The 17,916-nt window shown below is 50.1% G+C and overlaps 1 non-coding gene and 58 pseudogenes across 1 annotated transcript; all 59 read left to right on the top strand.

Moving 5' to 3' along the window:
- The first annotated feature begins 46 nt into the window (after positions 1-46).
- LOC144190384 (5S ribosomal RNA) lies at positions 47-165 on the top strand (annotated as a pseudogene).
- Positions 166-221: 56 nt separating this feature from the next.
- On the top strand, positions 222-340 carry LOC144187080 (5S ribosomal RNA; annotated as a pseudogene).
- Positions 341-396: 56 nt separating this feature from the next.
- Positions 397-515, top strand: LOC144189078 (5S ribosomal RNA; annotated as a pseudogene).
- Positions 516-571: 56 nt separating this feature from the next.
- On the top strand, positions 572-700 carry LOC144185967 (5S ribosomal RNA; annotated as a pseudogene).
- Positions 701-756: 56 nt separating this feature from the next.
- On the top strand, positions 757-885 carry LOC144185700 (5S ribosomal RNA; annotated as a pseudogene).
- A 56-nt stretch (positions 886-941) lies between these two features.
- Positions 942-1,060, top strand: LOC144188306 (5S ribosomal RNA; annotated as a pseudogene).
- A 56-nt stretch (positions 1,061-1,116) lies between these two features.
- On the top strand, positions 1,117-1,235 carry LOC144185989 (5S ribosomal RNA; annotated as a pseudogene).
- Positions 1,236-1,476: 241 nt separating this feature from the next.
- On the top strand, positions 1,477-1,594 carry LOC144189588 (5S ribosomal RNA; annotated as a pseudogene).
- Positions 1,595-1,650: 56 nt separating this feature from the next.
- On the top strand, positions 1,651-1,769 carry LOC144189210 (5S ribosomal RNA; annotated as a pseudogene).
- Positions 1,770-1,825: 56 nt separating this feature from the next.
- On the top strand, positions 1,826-1,944 carry LOC144189897 (5S ribosomal RNA; annotated as a pseudogene).
- A 56-nt stretch (positions 1,945-2,000) lies between these two features.
- LOC144189604 (5S ribosomal RNA) lies at positions 2,001-2,119 on the top strand (annotated as a pseudogene).
- Positions 2,120-2,175: 56 nt separating this feature from the next.
- LOC144185470 (5S ribosomal RNA) lies at positions 2,176-2,304 on the top strand (annotated as a pseudogene).
- A 56-nt stretch (positions 2,305-2,360) lies between these two features.
- LOC144187194 (5S ribosomal RNA) lies at positions 2,361-2,489 on the top strand (annotated as a pseudogene).
- Positions 2,490-2,545: 56 nt separating this feature from the next.
- LOC144186104 (5S ribosomal RNA) lies at positions 2,546-2,664 on the top strand (annotated as a pseudogene).
- Positions 2,665-2,720: 56 nt separating this feature from the next.
- Positions 2,721-2,839, top strand: LOC144187552 (5S ribosomal RNA; annotated as a pseudogene).
- A 56-nt stretch (positions 2,840-2,895) lies between these two features.
- On the top strand, positions 2,896-3,014 carry LOC144190602 (5S ribosomal RNA; annotated as a pseudogene).
- A 231-nt stretch (positions 3,015-3,245) lies between these two features.
- On the top strand, positions 3,246-3,374 carry LOC144186074 (5S ribosomal RNA; annotated as a pseudogene).
- Positions 3,375-3,430: 56 nt separating this feature from the next.
- LOC144186997 (5S ribosomal RNA) lies at positions 3,431-3,559 on the top strand (annotated as a pseudogene).
- A 56-nt stretch (positions 3,560-3,615) lies between these two features.
- Positions 3,616-3,734, top strand: LOC144186092 (5S ribosomal RNA; annotated as a pseudogene).
- Positions 3,735-3,790: 56 nt separating this feature from the next.
- Positions 3,791-3,909, top strand: LOC144190694 (5S ribosomal RNA; annotated as a pseudogene).
- A 56-nt stretch (positions 3,910-3,965) lies between these two features.
- Positions 3,966-4,084, top strand: LOC144191553 (5S ribosomal RNA; annotated as a pseudogene).
- Positions 4,085-4,140: 56 nt separating this feature from the next.
- LOC144191120 (5S ribosomal RNA) lies at positions 4,141-4,259 on the top strand (annotated as a pseudogene).
- A 231-nt stretch (positions 4,260-4,490) lies between these two features.
- On the top strand, positions 4,491-4,619 carry LOC144186856 (5S ribosomal RNA; annotated as a pseudogene).
- Positions 4,620-4,675: 56 nt separating this feature from the next.
- Positions 4,676-4,794, top strand: LOC144188747 (5S ribosomal RNA; annotated as a pseudogene).
- Positions 4,795-4,850: 56 nt separating this feature from the next.
- Positions 4,851-4,969, top strand: LOC144189995 (5S ribosomal RNA; annotated as a pseudogene).
- A 56-nt stretch (positions 4,970-5,025) lies between these two features.
- LOC144186768 (5S ribosomal RNA) lies at positions 5,026-5,154 on the top strand (annotated as a pseudogene).
- A 56-nt stretch (positions 5,155-5,210) lies between these two features.
- LOC144183590 (5S ribosomal RNA) lies at positions 5,211-5,329 on the top strand (annotated as a pseudogene).
- Positions 5,330-5,385: 56 nt separating this feature from the next.
- On the top strand, positions 5,386-5,504 carry LOC144183992 (5S ribosomal RNA; annotated as a pseudogene).
- Positions 5,505-5,560: 56 nt separating this feature from the next.
- LOC144187783 (5S ribosomal RNA) lies at positions 5,561-5,679 on the top strand (annotated as a pseudogene).
- A 58-nt stretch (positions 5,680-5,737) lies between these two features.
- Positions 5,738-5,856, top strand: LOC144191932 (5S ribosomal RNA; annotated as a pseudogene).
- A 56-nt stretch (positions 5,857-5,912) lies between these two features.
- Positions 5,913-6,031, top strand: LOC144188023 (5S ribosomal RNA; annotated as a pseudogene).
- Positions 6,032-6,088: 57 nt separating this feature from the next.
- Positions 6,089-6,217, top strand: LOC144183351 (5S ribosomal RNA; annotated as a pseudogene).
- A 56-nt stretch (positions 6,218-6,273) lies between these two features.
- Positions 6,274-6,392, top strand: LOC144190222 (5S ribosomal RNA; annotated as a pseudogene).
- A 56-nt stretch (positions 6,393-6,448) lies between these two features.
- Positions 6,449-6,567, top strand: LOC144190281 (5S ribosomal RNA; annotated as a pseudogene).
- Positions 6,568-6,623: 56 nt separating this feature from the next.
- Positions 6,624-6,742, top strand: LOC144183123 (5S ribosomal RNA; annotated as a pseudogene).
- A 56-nt stretch (positions 6,743-6,798) lies between these two features.
- Positions 6,799-6,927, top strand: LOC144182896 (5S ribosomal RNA; annotated as a pseudogene).
- A 56-nt stretch (positions 6,928-6,983) lies between these two features.
- On the top strand, positions 6,984-7,112 carry LOC144183350 (5S ribosomal RNA; annotated as a pseudogene).
- Positions 7,113-7,168: 56 nt separating this feature from the next.
- Positions 7,169-7,297, top strand: LOC144183349 (5S ribosomal RNA; annotated as a pseudogene).
- A 56-nt stretch (positions 7,298-7,353) lies between these two features.
- LOC144190221 (5S ribosomal RNA) lies at positions 7,354-7,472 on the top strand (annotated as a pseudogene).
- A 56-nt stretch (positions 7,473-7,528) lies between these two features.
- LOC144190280 (5S ribosomal RNA) lies at positions 7,529-7,647 on the top strand (annotated as a pseudogene).
- Positions 7,648-7,703: 56 nt separating this feature from the next.
- Positions 7,704-7,822, top strand: LOC144183122 (5S ribosomal RNA; annotated as a pseudogene).
- A 56-nt stretch (positions 7,823-7,878) lies between these two features.
- On the top strand, positions 7,879-7,997 carry LOC144189603 (5S ribosomal RNA; annotated as a pseudogene).
- Positions 7,998-8,053: 56 nt separating this feature from the next.
- On the top strand, positions 8,054-8,182 carry LOC144186711 (5S ribosomal RNA; annotated as a pseudogene).
- Positions 8,183-8,238: 56 nt separating this feature from the next.
- LOC144187193 (5S ribosomal RNA) lies at positions 8,239-8,367 on the top strand (annotated as a pseudogene).
- A 56-nt stretch (positions 8,368-8,423) lies between these two features.
- Positions 8,424-8,542, top strand: LOC144186081 (5S ribosomal RNA; annotated as a pseudogene).
- A 56-nt stretch (positions 8,543-8,598) lies between these two features.
- On the top strand, positions 8,599-8,717 carry LOC144187551 (5S ribosomal RNA; annotated as a pseudogene).
- Positions 8,718-8,773: 56 nt separating this feature from the next.
- LOC144190601 (5S ribosomal RNA) lies at positions 8,774-8,892 on the top strand (annotated as a pseudogene).
- A 231-nt stretch (positions 8,893-9,123) lies between these two features.
- On the top strand, positions 9,124-9,252 carry LOC144186996 (5S ribosomal RNA; annotated as a pseudogene).
- A 56-nt stretch (positions 9,253-9,308) lies between these two features.
- Positions 9,309-9,427, top strand: LOC144186069 (5S ribosomal RNA; annotated as a pseudogene).
- A 56-nt stretch (positions 9,428-9,483) lies between these two features.
- Positions 9,484-9,602, top strand: LOC144182614 (5S ribosomal RNA; annotated as a pseudogene).
- A 56-nt stretch (positions 9,603-9,658) lies between these two features.
- On the top strand, positions 9,659-9,777 carry LOC144184848 (5S ribosomal RNA; annotated as a pseudogene).
- A 56-nt stretch (positions 9,778-9,833) lies between these two features.
- Positions 9,834-9,952, top strand: LOC144189268 (5S ribosomal RNA; annotated as a pseudogene).
- A 56-nt stretch (positions 9,953-10,008) lies between these two features.
- LOC144189886 (5S ribosomal RNA) lies at positions 10,009-10,127 on the top strand (annotated as a pseudogene).
- Positions 10,128-13,554: 3,427 nt separating this feature from the next.
- On the top strand, positions 13,555-13,673 carry LOC144188303 (5S ribosomal RNA; annotated as a pseudogene).
- A 56-nt stretch (positions 13,674-13,729) lies between these two features.
- On the top strand, positions 13,730-13,848 carry LOC144190735 (5S ribosomal RNA). The gene has a single exon (XR_013324987.1). It is a non-coding gene; the product is annotated as a 5S ribosomal RNA (ribosomal RNA).
- Positions 13,849-13,904: 56 nt separating this feature from the next.
- On the top strand, positions 13,905-14,023 carry LOC144186325 (5S ribosomal RNA; annotated as a pseudogene).
- A 56-nt stretch (positions 14,024-14,079) lies between these two features.
- LOC144184836 (5S ribosomal RNA) lies at positions 14,080-14,198 on the top strand (annotated as a pseudogene).
- Positions 14,199-14,254: 56 nt separating this feature from the next.
- LOC144189266 (5S ribosomal RNA) lies at positions 14,255-14,373 on the top strand (annotated as a pseudogene).
- A 56-nt stretch (positions 14,374-14,429) lies between these two features.
- On the top strand, positions 14,430-14,548 carry LOC144189101 (5S ribosomal RNA; annotated as a pseudogene).
- The last annotated feature ends 3,368 nt before the right edge of the window (positions 14,549-17,916 follow it).

Here is a 17,916-nt window from a genome sequence, read left to right as displayed (position 1 = left end):
CATCTTTTTCGACATTTAATGGGTGTCCCTCTGCAAGAGCAATACCGCTTACGGCCATACAACCCTGAAAAGGCCCGATCTCGTCCGATCTCGGAAGCCAAGCATGGTTCGGCCTGTTTAGTACCTGATTGGGAGACCGCTTGGGAATACCAGGTGCTGTGAGAACCACGCCCCGCATCTTTTTCGACATTTCATGGGTGTCCATCTGCAAGTGCAGTACCGCTCACGGCCATACCACCCTGAAAAGGCCCGATCTCGCCCGATCTCGGAAGCCAAGTATGATTCAGCCTGGTTAGTACCTGATTGGGAGACCGCTTGGGAATACCAGGTGCTGTGAATATCATACCCCGCATCTTTTTCGAAATTTCATGGGTGTCCATCTGCAAGAGCAATACCGCTCACGGCCATACCACCCTGAAAAGGCCCGATCTCGTCCGACCTCGAAAGCCAAGCATGGTTCGGCCTGGTTAGTACCTGATTGGGAGACCGCTTGGGAATACCAGGTGCTGTGAGCATCATACCCCGCATCTTTTTCGACATTTCATGGGTGTCCATCTGCAAGAGCAGTACCGCTGACAGCCATACCACCCTGAAAAGGCCCGTTCTCGTCCGATCTCGTCCGATCTCGGCAGCCAAGCATGGTTCGGCCTGGTTAGTACCTGATTGGGAGACCGCTTGGGAATACCAGGTGCTGTGAGCATCATACCCCGCATCTTTTTCGGCATTTCATGGGTGTCCATCTGCTAAAGCAGTACCGCTCACGGCCATATCACCCTGAAAAGGCCCGATCTCGCCCGATCTCGTCCGATCTCGGCAGCCAAGCATGGTTCGGCCTGGTTAGTACCTGATTGGGAGACCGCTTGGGAATACCAGGTGCTGTGAGAACCATGCCCCGCATCTTTTTCGACATTTCATGGGTGTCCATCTGCAAGAGCAGTACCGCTTACGGCCATACCACCCTGAAAAGGCCCGATCTCATCCGATCTCGGAAGCCAAGCATGGTTCGGCCTGTTTAGTACCTGTTTGGGAGACCGCTTGGGAATACCAGGTGCTGTGAGCATCATACCCCGCATCTTTTTCGACATTTCATGGGTGTCCATCTGCATGAACAGTACTGCTCACAGCCATACCACCCTGAAAAGGCCTGATCTCGCCCGATCTCGGAAGCCAAGCATAGTTCGGCCTGTTTAGTACCTGATTGGGAGACCGCTTGGGAATACCAGGTGCTGTGAGAACCATGCCCCGCATCTTTTTCGACATTTCATGGGTGTCCATCTGCAAGAGCAGTACCGCTCACGGCCATACCACCCTGAAAAGGCCCGATCTCGTCCGATCTCGTCCGATCTTGGAAGCCAAGCATGGTTCGGCCTGGTTAGTATCTGATTGGGAGACCGCTTGGGAATACCAGGTTCTGTGAGAACCATGCCCCGCATCTTTTTCGACATTTCATGGGTGTCCATCTGCAAAAGCAGTACCGCTCACGGCCATACCACCCTGAAAGACCCGATCTCGTCCGATCTCGGAAGCCAAGCATGGTTCGGCCTGTTTAGTACCTGATTGGGAGACCGCTTGGGAATACCAGGTGCTGTGAGCATCATACCCCGCATCATTTTCGACATTTCATGGGTGTCCATCTGCAAGAGCAGTACAGCTCACGGCCATACCACCCTGAAAAGGCTCGATCTCGTCCGATCTCGGAAGCCAAGCATGGTTCGGCCTGTTTAGTACCTGATTGGGAGACCGCTTGGGAATACCAGGTGCTGTGAGCATCATACCCCGCATCTTTTTCGACATTTCATGGGTGTCCATCTGCAAGAGCAGTATTGCTCACGGCCATACCACCCTGAAAAGGCCCGATCTCGTCCGATCTCGGAAGCCAAGCATGGTTCGGCCTGGTTAGTACCTGATTGGGAGACCGCTTGGGAATACCAGGTGCTGTGAGCATCATACCTTGCATCTTTTTCGACATTTCATGGGTGTCCATCAGCAAAAGTAGTACCGCTCACGGCCATACCACCCTGAAAAGGCCCGATCTCGTCCGTTCTCGGCAGCCAAGCATGGTTCGGCCTGGTTAGTACCTGATTGGGAGACCGCTTGGGAATACCAGGTGCTGTGAGCATCATACCCCGCATCTTTTTCGACATTTCATTGGTGTCCATCTGCAAGAGCAGTACCGCTCACGGCCATACCACCCTGATGAGGCCCGACCTCGCCCGATCTCGTCCGATCTCGGCAGCCAAGCATTGTTCGGCCTGGTTAGTACCTGATTGGGAGACCGCTTGGGAATACCAGGTGCTGTGAGCATCATACCCCGCATCTTTTTCGACATTTCATGGGTGTCCATCTGCAAGAGCAGTACCGCTCACGGCCATACCACCCTGAAAAGGCCCGATCTCGTCCGATCTCGTCCGATCTCGGCAGCCAAGCATTGTTCGGCCTGGTTAGTACCTGATTGGGAGACCGCTTGGGAATACCAGGTGCTCTGAGCATCCTACCCCGCATCTTTTTCGACATTTCATGGGTGTCCATCTGCAAGAGCAGTACCGCTCACGGCCATACCACCCTGAAAAGGCCCGATCTCGTCCGATCTCGGCAGCCAAGCATGGTTCGGCCTGGTTAGTACCTGATTGGGAGACCGCTTGGGAATACCAGGTGCTGTGAGCATCATACCCCGCATCTTTTTCGACATTTCATGGGTGTCCATCTGCAAGAGCAGTACCGCTCACGGCCATACCACCCTGAAAAGGCCCGATCTCGTCCGATCTCGGAAGCCAAGCATGGTTCGGCCTGTTTAGTACCTGATTGGGAGACCGCTTGGGAATACCAGGTGCTGTGAGCATCATACCCCGCATCTTTTTCGACATTTCATGGGTGTCCATCTGCAAGAGCAGTACTGCTCACGGCCATACCACCCTGAAAAGGCCCGATCTCTTTCGATCCCGGAAGCCAAGCATGGTTTGGCCTGGTTAGTACCTGATTGGGAGACCGCTTGGGAATACCAGGTGCTGTGAGCATCATACCCCGCATCTTTTTCGACATTTCATGGGTGTCCATCTGCAAGAGCAGTACTGCTCACGGCCATACCACCCTGAAAAGGCCCAATCTCGTCCGATCTCGGCAGCCCAGCATGTGTCGGCCTGGTTAGCACCTGATTGGGAGACCGCTTGGGAATACCAGGTGCTGTGAGCATCATGCCCCGCATCTTTTTCGACATTTCATGGGTGTCCATCTGCAAGAGCAGTACCGCTCACGGCCATACCACCCTGAAAAGGCCTGATCTCGTCCGATCTCGTCCGATCTCGGAAGCCAAGCATAGTTCGGCCTGTTTAGTACCTGATTGGGAGACCGCTTGGGAATACCAGGTGCTGTGAGCATCATACCCCGCATCTTTTTCGACATTTCATGGGTGTCCATCTGCAAGAGCAGTACCGCTCACGGCCATACCACCCTGAAAAGGCCTGATCTCGTCCGATCTCGTCCGATCTCGGAAGCCAAGCATAGTTCGGCCTGTTTAGTACCTGATTGGGAGACCGCTTGGGAATACCAGGTGCTGTGAGAACCATGCCCCGCATCTTTTTCGACATTTCATGGGTGTCCATCTGCAAGAGCAGTACAGCTCACGGCCATACCACCCTGAAAAGGCCCGATCTCGTCCGATCTCGGCAGCCAAGCATGGTTCGGCCTGGTTAGTACCTGATTGGGAGACCGCTTGGGAATACCAGGTGCTGTGAGCATCATACCCCGCATCTTTTTCGACATTTCATGGGTGTCCATCTGCAAGAGCAGTACCGCTCACGGCCATACCACCCTGAAAAGGCCCGATCTCGTCCGATCTCGGAAGCCAAGCATCGTTCGGCCTGTTTAGTACCTGATTGGGAGACCGCTTGGGAATACCAGGTGCTGTGAGCATCTTGCCCCGCATCTTTTTCGACATTTCATGGGTGTCCATCTGCAAGAACAGTACCGCTCACGGCCATACCACCCTGAAAAGGCCCGATCTCGTCCGATCTCGGAAGCCAAGCATGGTTCGGCCTGTTTAGTACCTGATTGTGAGACCGCTTGGGAATACCAGGTGCTGTGAGCATCATACCCCGCATCTTTTTCGACATTTCATGGGTGTCCATCTGCAAGAGCAGTACTGCTCACGGCCATACCACCCTGAAAAGGCCCGATCTCTTTTGATCCCGGAAGCCAAGCATGGTTTGGCCTGGTTAGTACCTGATTGGGAGACCGCTTGGGAATACCAGGTGCTGTGAGCATCATACCCCTCATCTTTTTCGACATTTCATGGGTGTCCATCTGCAAGAGCAGTACCGCTCACGGCCATACCACCCTGAAAAGGCCCGATCTCGTCCGATCTCGGCAGCCCAGCATGTGTCGGCCTGGTTAGTACCTGGTTGTGAGACCGCTTGGGAATACCAGGTAATGTGAGCATCATACCCCGCATCTTTTTCGACATTTCATGGGTGTCCATCTGCTAGTGCAGTACCGCTCATGGCCATACCACCCTGAAAAGGCCCGATCTCGTCCGATCTCGTCCGATCTCGGCAGCCAAGCATGGTTCGGCCTGGTTAGTACCTGATTGGGAGACCGCTTGGGAATACCAGCTGCTGTGAGCATCATACCCCGCATCTTTTTCGACATTTCATGGGTGTCCATCTGCTAGTGCAGTGCCGCTCACGGCCATACCACCCTGAAAAGGCCCGATCTCGTCCGATCTCGGCAGCCAAGCATGGTTCGGCCTGTTTAGTACCTGATTGGGAGACCGCTTGGGAATACCAGGTGCTGTGAGCATCATACCCCGCATCTTTTTCGACATTTCATGGGTGTCTATCTGAAGGAGCAGTACCGCCCACGGCCATACCACCCTGAAAAGGCCCGATCTCGTCCGATCTCGGAAGCCAAGCATGGTTCGGCCTGTTTAGTACCTGATTGGGAGACCGCTTGGGAATACCAGGTGCTGTGAGCATCATACCCCGCATCTTTTTCGACATTTCATGGGTGTCCATCTGCAAGAGCATTACCGCTCACGGCCATACCACCCTGATAAGGCCCGATCTCGCCCGATCTCGTCCGATCTCGGCAGCCAAGCATCGTTCGGCCTGTTTAGTACCTGTTTGGGAGACCGCTTGGGAATACCAGGTGCTGTGAGCATCATACCCCGCATCTTTTTCGACATTTCATGGGTGTCCATCTGCAAGAGCAGTACCGCCCAAGGCCATACCACCCTGAAAAGGCCCGATCTCGTCCGAACTCGGAAGCCAAGCATGGTTCGGCCTGGTTAGTATCTGTTTGGGAGACCGCTTGGGAATACCAGGTGCTGTGAGCATCATACCCCGCATCTTTTTCGACATTTCATGGGTGTCCATCTGCAAGAGCAGTACCGCTCACGGCCTTACCACCCTGAAAAGGCCCGATCTTGTCCGATCTCGGCAGCCAAGCATGGTTCGGCCTGGTTAGTACCTGATTGGGAGACCGCTTGGGAATACCAGGTGCTGCGAGCATCATACCCCGCATCTTTTTCGACATTTCATGGGTGTCCATCTGCAAGAGCAGTACAGCTCACGGCCATACCACCCTGAAAAGGCCTGATCTCGTCCGATCTCGGAAGCCAAGCATGGTTCGGCCTGGTTAGTACCTGATTGGGAGACCGCTTGGGAATACCAGGTGCTGTGAGCATCATACCCCGCATCTTTTTCGACATTTCATGGGTGTCCATCTGCAAGAGCAGTACCGCTCACATGGCCATACCACCCTGAAAAGACCCGATCTCGCCCGATCTCGGAAGCCAAGCATGGTTCGGCCTGGTTAGTACCTGATTGGGAGACCGCTTGGGAAAACCAGGTGCTGTGAGCTTCATACCCCGCATCTTTTTCGACATTTCATGGGTGTCCATCTGCAAAACCAGTACCGCTCTCGGCCATACCACCCTGAAAAGGCCCGATCTCGTCTGATCTCGGAAGCCAAGCATGGTTTGGCCTGGTTAGTACCTGATTGGGAGACCGCTTGGGAATACCAGGTGCTGTGAGCATCATACCCCCGCATCTTTTTCGACATTTCATGGGTGTCCATCTGCAAGAGCAGTACCGCTCACGGCCATACCACCCTGATAAGGCCCGATCTCGCCTGATCTCGTCCGATCTCGGCAGTCAAGCATGGTTCGGCCTGGTTAGTACCTGATTGGGAGACCGCTTGGGAATACCAGGTGCTGTGAGCATCATACCCCGCATCTTTTTCGACATTTCATGGGTGTCCATCTGCTAGTGCAGTACCGCTCATGGCCATACAACCCTGATAAGGCCCGATCTCGTCCGATCTCGGCAGCCAAGCATGGTTCGGCCTGTTTAGTACCTGATTGGGAGACCGCTTGGGAATACCAGGTGCTGTGAGCATCATACCCCGCATCTTTTACGACATTTCATGGGTGTCCATCTGCAAGAGCGGTACCGCCCACGGCCATACCACCCTGAAAAGGCTCGATCTCGTCCGATCTCGGAAGCCAAGCATGGTTCGGCCTGGTTAGTACCTGATTGGGAGACCGCTTGGGAATCCCAGGTGCTGTGAGCATCATACCCCGCATCTTTTTCGACATTTCATGTGTGTCCATCTGCTAGTGCAGTACCGCCCACGGCCATACCACCCTGAAAAGGCCCGATCTCGTCCGATTTCGGAAGCCAAGCATGGTTCGGCCTGGTTAGTACCTGATTGGGAGACCGCTTGGGAATACCAGGTGCTGTGACCATGATACCCCGCATCTTTTTCGACATTTCATGGGTGTCCATCAGCAAAAGTAGTACCGCTCACGGCCATACCACCCTGAAAAGGCCCGATCTCGTCCGATCTCGTCCGATCTCGGCAGCCAAGCATGGTTCGGCCTGGTTAGTACCTGATTGGGAGACCGCTTGGGAATACCAGGTGCTGTGAGCATCATACCCCGCATCTTTTTCGACATTTCATGGGTGTCCATCTGCAAGAGCAGTACCGCTCACGGCCATACCACCCTGATAAGGCCCGATCTCGCCTGATCTCGTCCGATCTCGGCAGTCAAGCATGGTTCGGCCTGGTTAGTACCTGATTGGGAGACCGCTTGGGAATACCAGGTGCTGTGAGCATCATACCCCGCATCTTTTTCGACATTTCATGGGTGTCCATCTGCAAGAGCAGTACCGCTCACGGCCATACCACCCTGATAAGGCCCGATCTCGCCTGATCTCGTCCGATCTCGGCAGTCAAGCATGGTTCGGCCTGGTTAGTACCTGATTGGGAGACCGCTTGGGAATACCAGGTGCTGTGAGCATCATACCCCGCATCTTTTTCGACATTTCATGGGTGTCCATCTGCTAGTGCAGTACCGCTCATGGCCATACAACCCTGATAAGGCCCGATCTCGTCCGATCTCGGCAGCCAAGCATGGTTCGGCCTGTTTAGTACCTGATTGGGAGACCGCTTGGGAATACCAGGTGCTGTGAGCATCATACCCCGCATCTTTTACGACATTTCATGGGTGTCCATCTGCAAGAGCGGTACCGCCCACGGCCATACCACCCTGAAAAGGCTCGATCTCGTCCGATCTCGGAAGCCAAGCATGGTTCGGCCTGGTTAGTACCTGATTGGGAGACCGCTTGGGAATCCCAGGTGCTGTGAGCATCATACCCCGCATCTTTTTCGACATTTCATGTGTGTCCATCTGCTAGTGCAGTACCGCCCACGGCCATACCACCCTGAAAAGGCCCGATCTCGTCCGATTTCGGAAGCCAAGCATGGTTCGGCCTGGTTAGTACCTGATTGGGAGACCGCTTGGGAATACCAGGTGCTGTGACCATGATACCCCGCATCTTTTTCGACATTTCATGGGTGTCCATCAGCAAAAGTAGTACCGCTCACGGCCATACCACCCTGAAAAGGCCCGATCTCGTCCGTTCTCGGCAGCCAAGCATGGTTCGGCCTGGTTAGTACCTGATTGGGAGACCGCTTGGGAATACCAGGTGCTGTGAGCATCATACCCCGCATCTTTTTCGACATTTCATTGGTGTCCATCTGCAAGAGCAGTACCGCTCACGGCCATACCACCCTGATGAGGCCCGACCTCGCCCGATCTCGTCCGATCTTGGCAGCCAAGCATTGTTCGGCCTGGTTAGTACCTGATTGGGAGACCGCTTGGGAATACCAGGTGCTGTGAGCATCATACCCCGCATCTTTTTCGACATTTCATGGGTGTCCATCTGCAAGAGCAGTACCGCTCACGGCCATACCACCCTGAAAAGGCCCGATCTCGTCCGATCTCGTCCGATCTCGGCAGCCAAGCATTGTTCGGCCTGGTTAGTACCTGATTGGGAGACCGCTTGGGAATACCAGGTGCTCTGAGCATCCTACCCCGCATCTTTTTCGACATTTCATGGGTGTCCATCTGCAAGAGCAGTACCGCTCACGGCCATACCACCCTGAAAAGGCCCGATCTCGTCCGATCTCGGCAGCCAAGCATGGTTCGGCCTGGTTAGTACCTGATTGGGAGACCGCTTGGGAATACCAGGTGCTGTGAGCATCATACCCCGCATCTTTTTCGACATTTCATGGGTGTCCATCTGCAAGAGCAGTACCGCTCACGGCCATACCACCCTGAAAAGGCCCGATCTCGTCCGATCTCGGAAGCCAAGCATGGTTCGGCCTGTTTAGTACCTGATTGGGAGACCGCTTGGGAATACCAGGTGCTGTGAGCATCATACCCCGCATCTTTTTCGACATTTCATGGGTGTCCATCTGCAAGAGCAGTACTGCTCACGGCCATACCACCCTGAAAAGGCCCGATCTCTTTCGATCCCGGAAGCCAAGCATGGTTTGGCCTGGTTAGTACCTGATTGGGAGACCGCTTGGGAATACCAGGTGCTGTGAGCATCATACCCCGCATCTTTTTCGACATTTCATGGGTGTCCATCTGCAAGAGCAGTACCGCTCACGGCCATACCACCCTGAAAAGGCCCAATCTCGTCCGATCTCGGCAGCCCAGCATGTGTCGGCCTGGTTAGCACCTGATTGGGAGACCGCTTGGGAATACCAGGTGCTGTGAGCATCATGCCCCGCATCTTTTTCGACATTTCATGGGTGTCCATCTGCAAGAGCAGTACCGCTCACGGCCATACCACCCTGAAAAGGCCTGATCTCGTCCGATCTCGTCCGATCTCGGAAGCCAAGCATAGTTCGGCCTGTTTAGTACCTGATTGGGAGACCGCTTGGGAATACCAGGTGCTGTGAGAACCATGCCCCGCATCTTTTTCGACATTTCATGGGTGTCCATCTGCAAGAGCAGTACAGCTCACGGCCATACCACCCTGAAAAGGCCCGATCTCGTCCGATCTCGGCAGCCAAGCATGGTTCGGCCTGGTTAGTACCTGATTGGGAGACCGCTTGGGAATACCAGGTGCTGTGAGCATCATACCCCGCATCTTTTTCGACATTTCATGGGTGTCCATCTGCAAGAGCAGTACCGCTCACGGCCATACCACCCTGAAAAGGCCCGATCTCGTCCGATCTCGGAAGCCAAGCATCGTTCGGCCTGTTTAGTACCTGATTGGGAGACCGCTTGGGAATACCAGGTGCTGTGAGAACCATGCCCCGCATCTTTTTCGACATTTCATGGGTGTCATTCTGCTAGTGCAGTACCGTTCACGGCCATACCACCCTGAAAAGGCCCGATCTCGTCCGATCTCGGAAGCCAAGCATGGTTCGGCCTGGTTAGTACCTGATTGGGAGACCGCTTGGGAATACCAGGTGCTGTGAGCATCATACCCCGCATCTTTTTCGACATTTCATGGGTGTCCATCTGCAAGAGCAGTACCGCTCACGGCCATACCACCCTGAAAAGGCCCGATCTCCTCCGATCTCGGAAGCCAAGCATGGTTCGGCCTGTTTAGTACCTGATTGGGAGACCGCTTGGGAATACCAGGTGCTGTGAGCAGCATACCCCGCATCTTTTTCGACATTTCATGGGTGTCCATCTGCAAAAGCAGTACCGCTCACGGCCATACCACCCTGAAAAGGCCCGATCTCGTCCGATCTCGGAAGCCAAGCATGGTTCGGCCTGGTTAGTACCTGATTGGGAGACCGCTTGGGAATACCAGGTGCTGTGAGCATCATACCCCGCATCTTTTTCGACATTTCATGGGTGATCTATCTGAAATCCAGATCAAATTCTGGATTTCAGATAGATCAGTTGTCATCATGCACCTTTTACCAAGACTGGACCTATAGTAGGACTTAGATGGAGAGCTATCTTAAAAAGAACATGTCCTCATTACTTGGGGGAGAAACAAAGGATCCAAAATCACTCAGAGCTGTCAGGAGTGGTTGGATTGCCTTTCCTGGCATGACGTCACGATAACTATCAGCTGTCACTAATTACGTGATTAGATTATTTTTGGTATTTAAGCATTATGATTTTCTGTGGGCGCGGTTGGATCGACTGGTTAAGTTCTGGTTTCGTTTCCTGTTAATCCTCGTAGTAATTGCTGTTTCCATTGACGCCACGCCGCATGTTCAGTTCGTTTGTAATGAGTGGTCAAGCCAAGTTGTTTAAGTTATGTTACCCCGTTTATTAAATCAACCAACAAGAGCTACAGATCTGCCTCACCTTTCCAATTACTTCGGCGACTCTGCATCTGGGTTCAACTTACCCTACGATCGCGTCGCACTACGCGGCGAAATCGTAACAGCACGATCCAACCATTATGGACCCAGCGGAGCGCCACCCACGCTCGCGCCGACGCACTCGGCGACGCAAACCATCCACCTCGAAGACACCGGACTGCTTGGAATGTATAAGAAACCCCTCAGAATCGTTTAGGAATTTTGTAATGGACACACCGTGGTGCGGGGCTCTCAGGCACATCATTTCTAGAGATGAGCCACAGCTGGTAGAAGAGTTAGAGCCGCAGCGTACTCATACGCCCCACCACTGCTATGCACGTCGCCCTGGGAAGCCTTTACCGTTTCATCATGATGCCCAGGTGCGTACAACCACCAGAGAGCGCCCAAGTTATCTTATGCCTATGCCCAGAGGAATTGATTCACCATGGAGGGAGCCTGAAGATTCTGGTGAGGAGGACACCCGTTGAGGAAGTTCCCCACGGCCAGCAGCGTGGCCAGGATCTTCTTGAAGGTCCGGTTGCCGGCCAGCTGCTCCATGCCCAACTTCAGGTCAAACAGGGGCTCGGCGATCTCCTGCTCGAGTGCCTCATAGTTGAGTTTGAAAGACCACAGCTGCAGGCGGGGGGTCAAGGCGCTGACGGAAGCCAGGCCCGAGAGGAATTCCTCGGCCGTCCCCAGGGGAACGTCGGGATTGGCCGAGCGAGCCTCGCGGATCTTCTGCTTCTCCTCCTCTGTGGGCGTCATGCTCAGGATCTTCTCCACACCCTCCTTGTTGATGGCAAAGTCGTCAAAGTTGAGGATGGCGCTCTTGATGACGTGAACGGCGGGCAGGACCGTCATCCCGATGTTGATGGTGGTGCTCCGCTTGGAGTCCAGAACCAGGATCTCGGACTTTTTGCTCTCTGGCGCTTTCTTGGCCCATGGCGTCTCTTTGGCCCTGGACTCAAAGAGGTGCTCCAGCTTCCCCATGTCCACTTGGACCTTGTCCAGTGACGCCAAAAATAATCTAATCACGTAATTAGTGACAGCTGATAGTTATCGTGACGTCATGCCAGGAAAGGCAATCCAACCTCTCCTGACAAGAGCATCAAATAAAGACAATTTGTCGGTCTTTCGGGAACAGATTTTCTTGAAAATTAACCCTTTCGCTATGATTTCTAGAATTTTACTGACATAATGCAAGTGCATTCGCAGCTAGCCCTCAGAGATAAAATGAGTTGGATTTCCATCTCCAACAATACCAGCCGATATGTTATTTGAGGTTCTTGATCTGAATGAATTAAATGACCTCCGGTATGCAGTACAACTGTAGAGCAATTACTTTAAATTATGTTCATTCTTTTGTCCCCCGCCTGGTGCCCGTAGATAGCTGGGATAGGCCTTAGCACCCCCCGTGACCCTTGTGAGGATAAGCGGTTGAGAGAATGAATGAATGAAAGAATACTAAACAATGTCTTTCACATGACGATCATTTATACTAAACAATTACTATTAGTTTAAGCATGTGAAACTATGATAAAATATGATTTGGATTTTACAGCATGTTTTCGTAACCTGTTTTATGTTTATTTATATAAACAATAGACACCTTGTAAAGCATTGCTGTTGCTTCACATGTATTTCTTAGGGGCCTAACATTCAACCACATCTAAGCAGCAGTACTTGTAGACTTGCATTCTGTGAAGCGCAAAGTGTCCTTCTGTTCTAAAGAGACAGAACAGCAAGAAAAGGACTCTGTGCAACCTTCTTTACTCTGTAACAGCGGGATGATGCTTTTTGTGTAGAAAGGATGGAGTACAAAGTGTAAGCGAATGAGTGGAAAGTACTGCAGACAATGTATGACTGTTTTTTTCTATTTTTTTTCCGTGCAGTTGAGGAGTGTAGTTTGCAAGATCCAGCATGCCAGTACTATTGAATGCTGGGTATTTTGCTGAGCCTTCTTTAAAAATTACTTCTCTTATCATGTAAAAGTAGTGATATCTGAACAGACAGAAGAATAGTCAGTCATTTTCTTCTTAAAAAAATAAAAATAAAATACTTGTGGTTGCTAGAGTTATACAGTAAAAAAGGGGTGTGTGCATGTGGTGGTGGAGCAATATAATTTTAGTTTCAGTGAAATGAAAAATCTACAATAGTGTTCCAATAAATTGGTGGTTATTGAAGTGCTATACCAATTGAATGTAATTTCTGGTAAAATTCTGTAGCTCCAGTGTTTAACCATAAATCCTATGTGATTTTTTGTTTTACAGTATAAAATGTGAAAACACTTATAAATCCCATTTAAATTCAGTGAATTCATTTAGTTGTGCTGCCACTACAACATTGCACCCAATCGGTTAGTCTTTAATTGAATCTGATTACCAGTCGATTTGAATTGAATGACTTGACCCCGCTGAGATATTTTCTCTAAAAGAATAATGGAGTTGCTTATTTGACTATTTAGTATTGTTATTTTGTTATCTTTTTGCATTTGGTGCTTTTTTTAAACATCTACTACTTTACATTATAATTGCTTGATCTGAGGTAGTTGGGTTGTAAAGGTTTAAATCAAAATTCAAAGTACGGTAATACACATATATACACACGATGCAACAGATGTGCAGTCCATTTGCAGCGTCCAGAAGTAAAACAACATGTGAAAATTGAGTGTATAGAGTGCAAAAAGTCTTACTGCAATCAAGCTGACTTTACTCCTTTGTTATTATTGCTGACTCAAAGACAAATACCAATTTGGCCTGAAATGCACAAAAGTAAAACATAGCTGTATATATTCCTGCCTTTTCCCCCCTCTTTTATAACCTGAATATTCCAACTGACTTTGAATAATGTCAAATCCCAATTGATTTGGGTAGCAGGTGTAGAAGGTCGAAATAATACTTTAGCTCATGGGTGTCCATCTGCCAGAGCAGTACCGCTCACGGCCATACCACCCTGAAAAGGCCTGATCTCGTCCGATCTCGGAAGCCAAGCATGGTTCGGCCTGGTTAGTACCTCATTGGGAGACCGCTTGGGAATACCAGGTGCTGTGAGCATCATACCCCGCATCTTTTTCGACATTTCATGGGTGTCCATCTGCTAGTGCAGTACCGCTCACGGCCATACCACCCTGAAAAGGCCCGATCTCGTCCGATCTTGGAAGCCAAGCATGGTTGGGCCTGGTTAGTACCTGGTTGGGAGACCGCTTGGGAATACCAGGTGCTGTGAGCATCATACCCCGCATCTTTTTCGACATTTCATGGGTGTCCATCTGCAAAAGCAGTACCGCGCACGGCCATACCACCCTGAAAAGGCCCGATCTCACCCGATCTCGGGAGCCAAGCATGGTTAGACTTGTTTAGTACCAGATTGGGAGACCGCTTGGGAATACCAGGTGCTGTGAGAACCATGCCCCGCATCTTTTTCGACATTTCATGGGTGTCCATCTGCTAGTGCAGTACCGTTCACGGCCATACCACCCTGAAAAGGCCCGATCTCGTCCGATCTCGGAAGCCAAGCATGGTTCGGCCTGGTTAGTACCTGATTGGGAGACCGCTTGGGAATACCAGGTGCTGTGAGCATCATACCCCGCATCTTTTTCGACATTTCATGGGTGTCCATCTGCAAGAGCAGTACCGCTCACGGCCATACCACCCTGAAAAGGCCCGATCTCCTCCGATCTCGGAAGCCAAGCATGGTTCGGCCTGTTTAGTACCTGATTGGGAGACCGCTTGGGAATACCAGGTGCTGTGAGCAGCATACCCCGCATCTTTTTCGACATTTCATGGGTGTCCATCTGCAAAAGCAGTACCGCTCACGGCCATACCACCCTGAAAAGGCCCGATCTCGTCCGATCTCAGAAGCCAAGCATGGTTCGGCCTGGTTAGTACCTGATTGGGAGACCGCTTGGGAATACCAGGTGCTGTGAGCATCATACCCCGCATCTTTTTCGACATTTCATGGGTGATCTATCTGAAATCCAGATCAAATTCTGGATTTCAGATAGATCAGTTGTCATCATGCACCTTTTACCAAGACTGGACCTATAGTAGGACTTAGATGGAGAGCTATCTTAAAAAGAACATGTCCTCATTACTTGGGGGAGAAACAAAGGATCCAAAATCACTCAGAGCTGTCAGGAGTGGTTGGATTGCCTTTCCTGGCATGACGTCACGATAACTATCAGCTGTCACTAATTACGTGATTAGATTATTTTTGGTATTTAAGCATTATGATTTTCTGTGACCGCGGTTGGATCGACTGGTTAAGTTCTGGTTTCGTTTCCTGTTAATCCTCGTAGTAATTGCTGTTTCCATTGACGCCACGCCGCATGTTCAGTTCGTTTGTAATGAGTGGTCAAGCCAAGTTGTTTAAGTTATGTTACCCCGTTTATTAAATCAACCAACAAGAGCTACAGATCTGCCTCACCTTTCCAATTACTTCGGCGACTCTGCATCTGGGTTCAACTTACCCTACGATCGCGTCGCACTACGCGGCGAAATCGTAACAGCACGATCCAACCATTATGGACCCAGCGGAGCGCCACCCACGCTCGCGCCGACGCACTCGGCGACGCAAACCATCCACCTCGAAGACACCGGACTGCTTGGAATGTATAAGAAACCCCTCAGAATCGTTTAGGAATTTTGTAATGGACACACCGTGGTGTGGGGCTCTCAGGCACATCATTTCTAGAGATGAGCCACAGCTGGTAGAAGAGTTAGAGCCGCAGCGTACTCATACGCCCCACCACTGCTATGCACGTCGCCCTGGGAAGCCTTTACCGTTTCATCATGATGCCCAGGTGCGTACAACCACCAGAGAGCGCCCAAGTTATCTTATGCCTATGCCCAGAGGAATTGATTCACCATGGAGGGAGCCTGAAGATTCTGGTGAGGAGGACACCCGTTGAGGAAGTTCCCCACGGCCAGCAGCGTGGCCAGGATCTTCTTGAAGGTCCGGTTGCCGGCCAGCTGCTCCATGCCCAACTTCAGGTCAAACAGGGGCTCGGCGATCTCCTGCTCGAGTGCCTCATAGTTGAGTTTGAAAGACCACAGCTGCAGGCGGGGGGTCAAGGCGCTGACGGAAGCCAGGCCCGAGAGGAATTCCTCGGCCGTCCCCAGGGGAACGTCGGGATTGGCCGAGCGAGCCTCGCGGATCTTCTGCTTCTCCTCCTCTGTGGGCGTCATGCTCAGGATCTTCTCCACACCCTCCTTGTTGATGGCAAAGTCGTCAAAGTTGAGGATGGCGCTCTTGATGACGTGAACGGCGGGCAGGACCGTCATCCCGATGTTGATGGTGGTGCTCCGCTTGGAGTCCAGAACCAGGATCTCGGACTTTTTGCTCTCTGGCGCTTTCTTGGCCCATGGCGTCTCTTTGGCCCTGGACTCAAAGAGGTGCTCCAGCTTCCCCATGTCCACTTGGACCTTGTCCAGTGACGCCAAAAATAATCTAATCACGTAATTAGTGACAGCTGATAGTTATCGTGACGTCATGCCAGGAAAGGCAATCCAACCTCTCCTGACAAGAGCATCAAATAAAGACAATTTGTCGGTCTTTCGGGAACAGATTTTCTTGAAAAATAACCCTTTCGCTATGATTTCTAGAATTTTACTGACATAATGCAAGTGCATTCGCAGCTAGCCCTCAGAGATAAAATGAGTTGGATTTCCATCTCCAACAATACCAGCCGATATGTTATTTGAGGTTCTTGATCTGAATGAATTAAATGACCTCCGGTATGCAGTACAACTGTAGAGCAATTACTTTAAATTATGTTCATTCTTTTGTCCCCCGCCTGGTGCCCGTAGATAGCTGGGATAGGCCTTAGCACCCCCCGTGACCCTTGTGAGGATAAGCGGTTGAGAGAATGAATGAATGAAAGAATACTAAACAATGTCTTTCACATGACGATCATTTATACTAAACAATTACTATTAGTTTAAGCATGTGAAACTATGATAAAATATGATTTGGATTTTACAGCATGTTTTCGTAACCTGTTTTATGTTTATTTATATAAACAATAGACACCTTGTAAAGCATTGCTGTTGCTTCACATGTATTTCTTAGGGGCCTAACATTCAACCACATCTAAGCAGCAGTACTTGTAGACTTGCATTCTGTGAAGCGCAAAGTGTCCTTCTGTTCTAAAGAGACAGAACAGCAAGAAAAGGACTCTGTGCAACCTTCTTTACTCTGTAACAGCGGGATGATGCTTTTTGTGTAGAAAGGATGGAGTACAAAGTGTAAGCGAATGAGTGGAAAGTACTGCAGACAATGTATGACTGTTTTTTTCTATTTTTTTTCCGTGCAGTTGAGGAGTGTAGTTTGCAAGATCCAGCATGCCAGTACTATTGAATGCTGGGTATTTTGCTGAGCCTTCTTTAAAAATTACTTCTCTTATCATGTAAAAGTAGTGATATCTGAACAGACAGAAGAATAGTCAGTCATTTTCTTCTTAAAAAAATAAAAATAAAATACTTGTGGTTGCTAGAGTTATACAGTAAAAAAGGGGTGTGTGCATGTGGTGGTGGAGCAATATAATTTTAGTTTCAGTGAAATGAAAAATCTACAATAGTGTTCCAATAAATTGGTGGTTATTGAAGTGCTATACCAATTGAATGTAATTTCTGGTAAAATTCTGTAGCTCCAGTGTTTAACCATAAATCCTATGTGATTTTTTGTTTTACAGTATAAAATGTGAAAACACTTATAAATCCCATTTAAATTCAGTGAATTCATTTAGTTGTGCTGCCACTACAACATTGCACCCAATCGGTTAGTCTTTAATTGAATCTGATTACCAGTCGATTTGAATTGAATGACTTGACCCCGCTGAGATATTTTCTCTAAAAGAATAATGGAGTTGCTTATTTGACTATTTAGTATTGTTATTTTGTTATCTTTTTGCATTTGGTGCTTTTTTTAAACATCTACTACTTTACATTATAATTGCTTGATCTGAGGTAGTTGGGTTGTAAAGGTTTAAATCAAAATTCAAAGTACGGTAATACACATATATACACACACGATGCAACAGATGTGCAGTCCATTTGCAGCGTCCAGAAGTAAAACAACATGTGAAAATTGAGTGTATAGAGTGCAAAAAGTCTTACTGCAATCAAGCTGACTTTACTCCTTTGTTATTATTGCTGACTCAAAGACAAATACCAATTTGGCCTGAAATGCACAAAAGTAAAACATAGCTGTATATATTCCTGCCTTTTCCCCCCTCTTTTATAACCTGAATATTCCAACTGACTTTGAATAATGTCAAATCCCAATTGATTTGGGTAG

Source organism: Stigmatopora nigra, unplaced genomic scaffold (genome assembly GCF_051989575.1).
Source record: "Stigmatopora nigra isolate UIUO_SnigA unplaced genomic scaffold, RoL_Snig_1.1 HiC_scaffold_24, whole genome shotgun sequence".
Taxonomy (NCBI): domain Eukaryota; kingdom Metazoa; phylum Chordata; class Actinopteri; order Syngnathiformes; family Syngnathidae; genus Stigmatopora; species Stigmatopora nigra.
The sequence above is the reverse complement of the archived record's forward strand: the minus strand, read 5'-3'. Positions and strand labels throughout refer to the sequence as shown.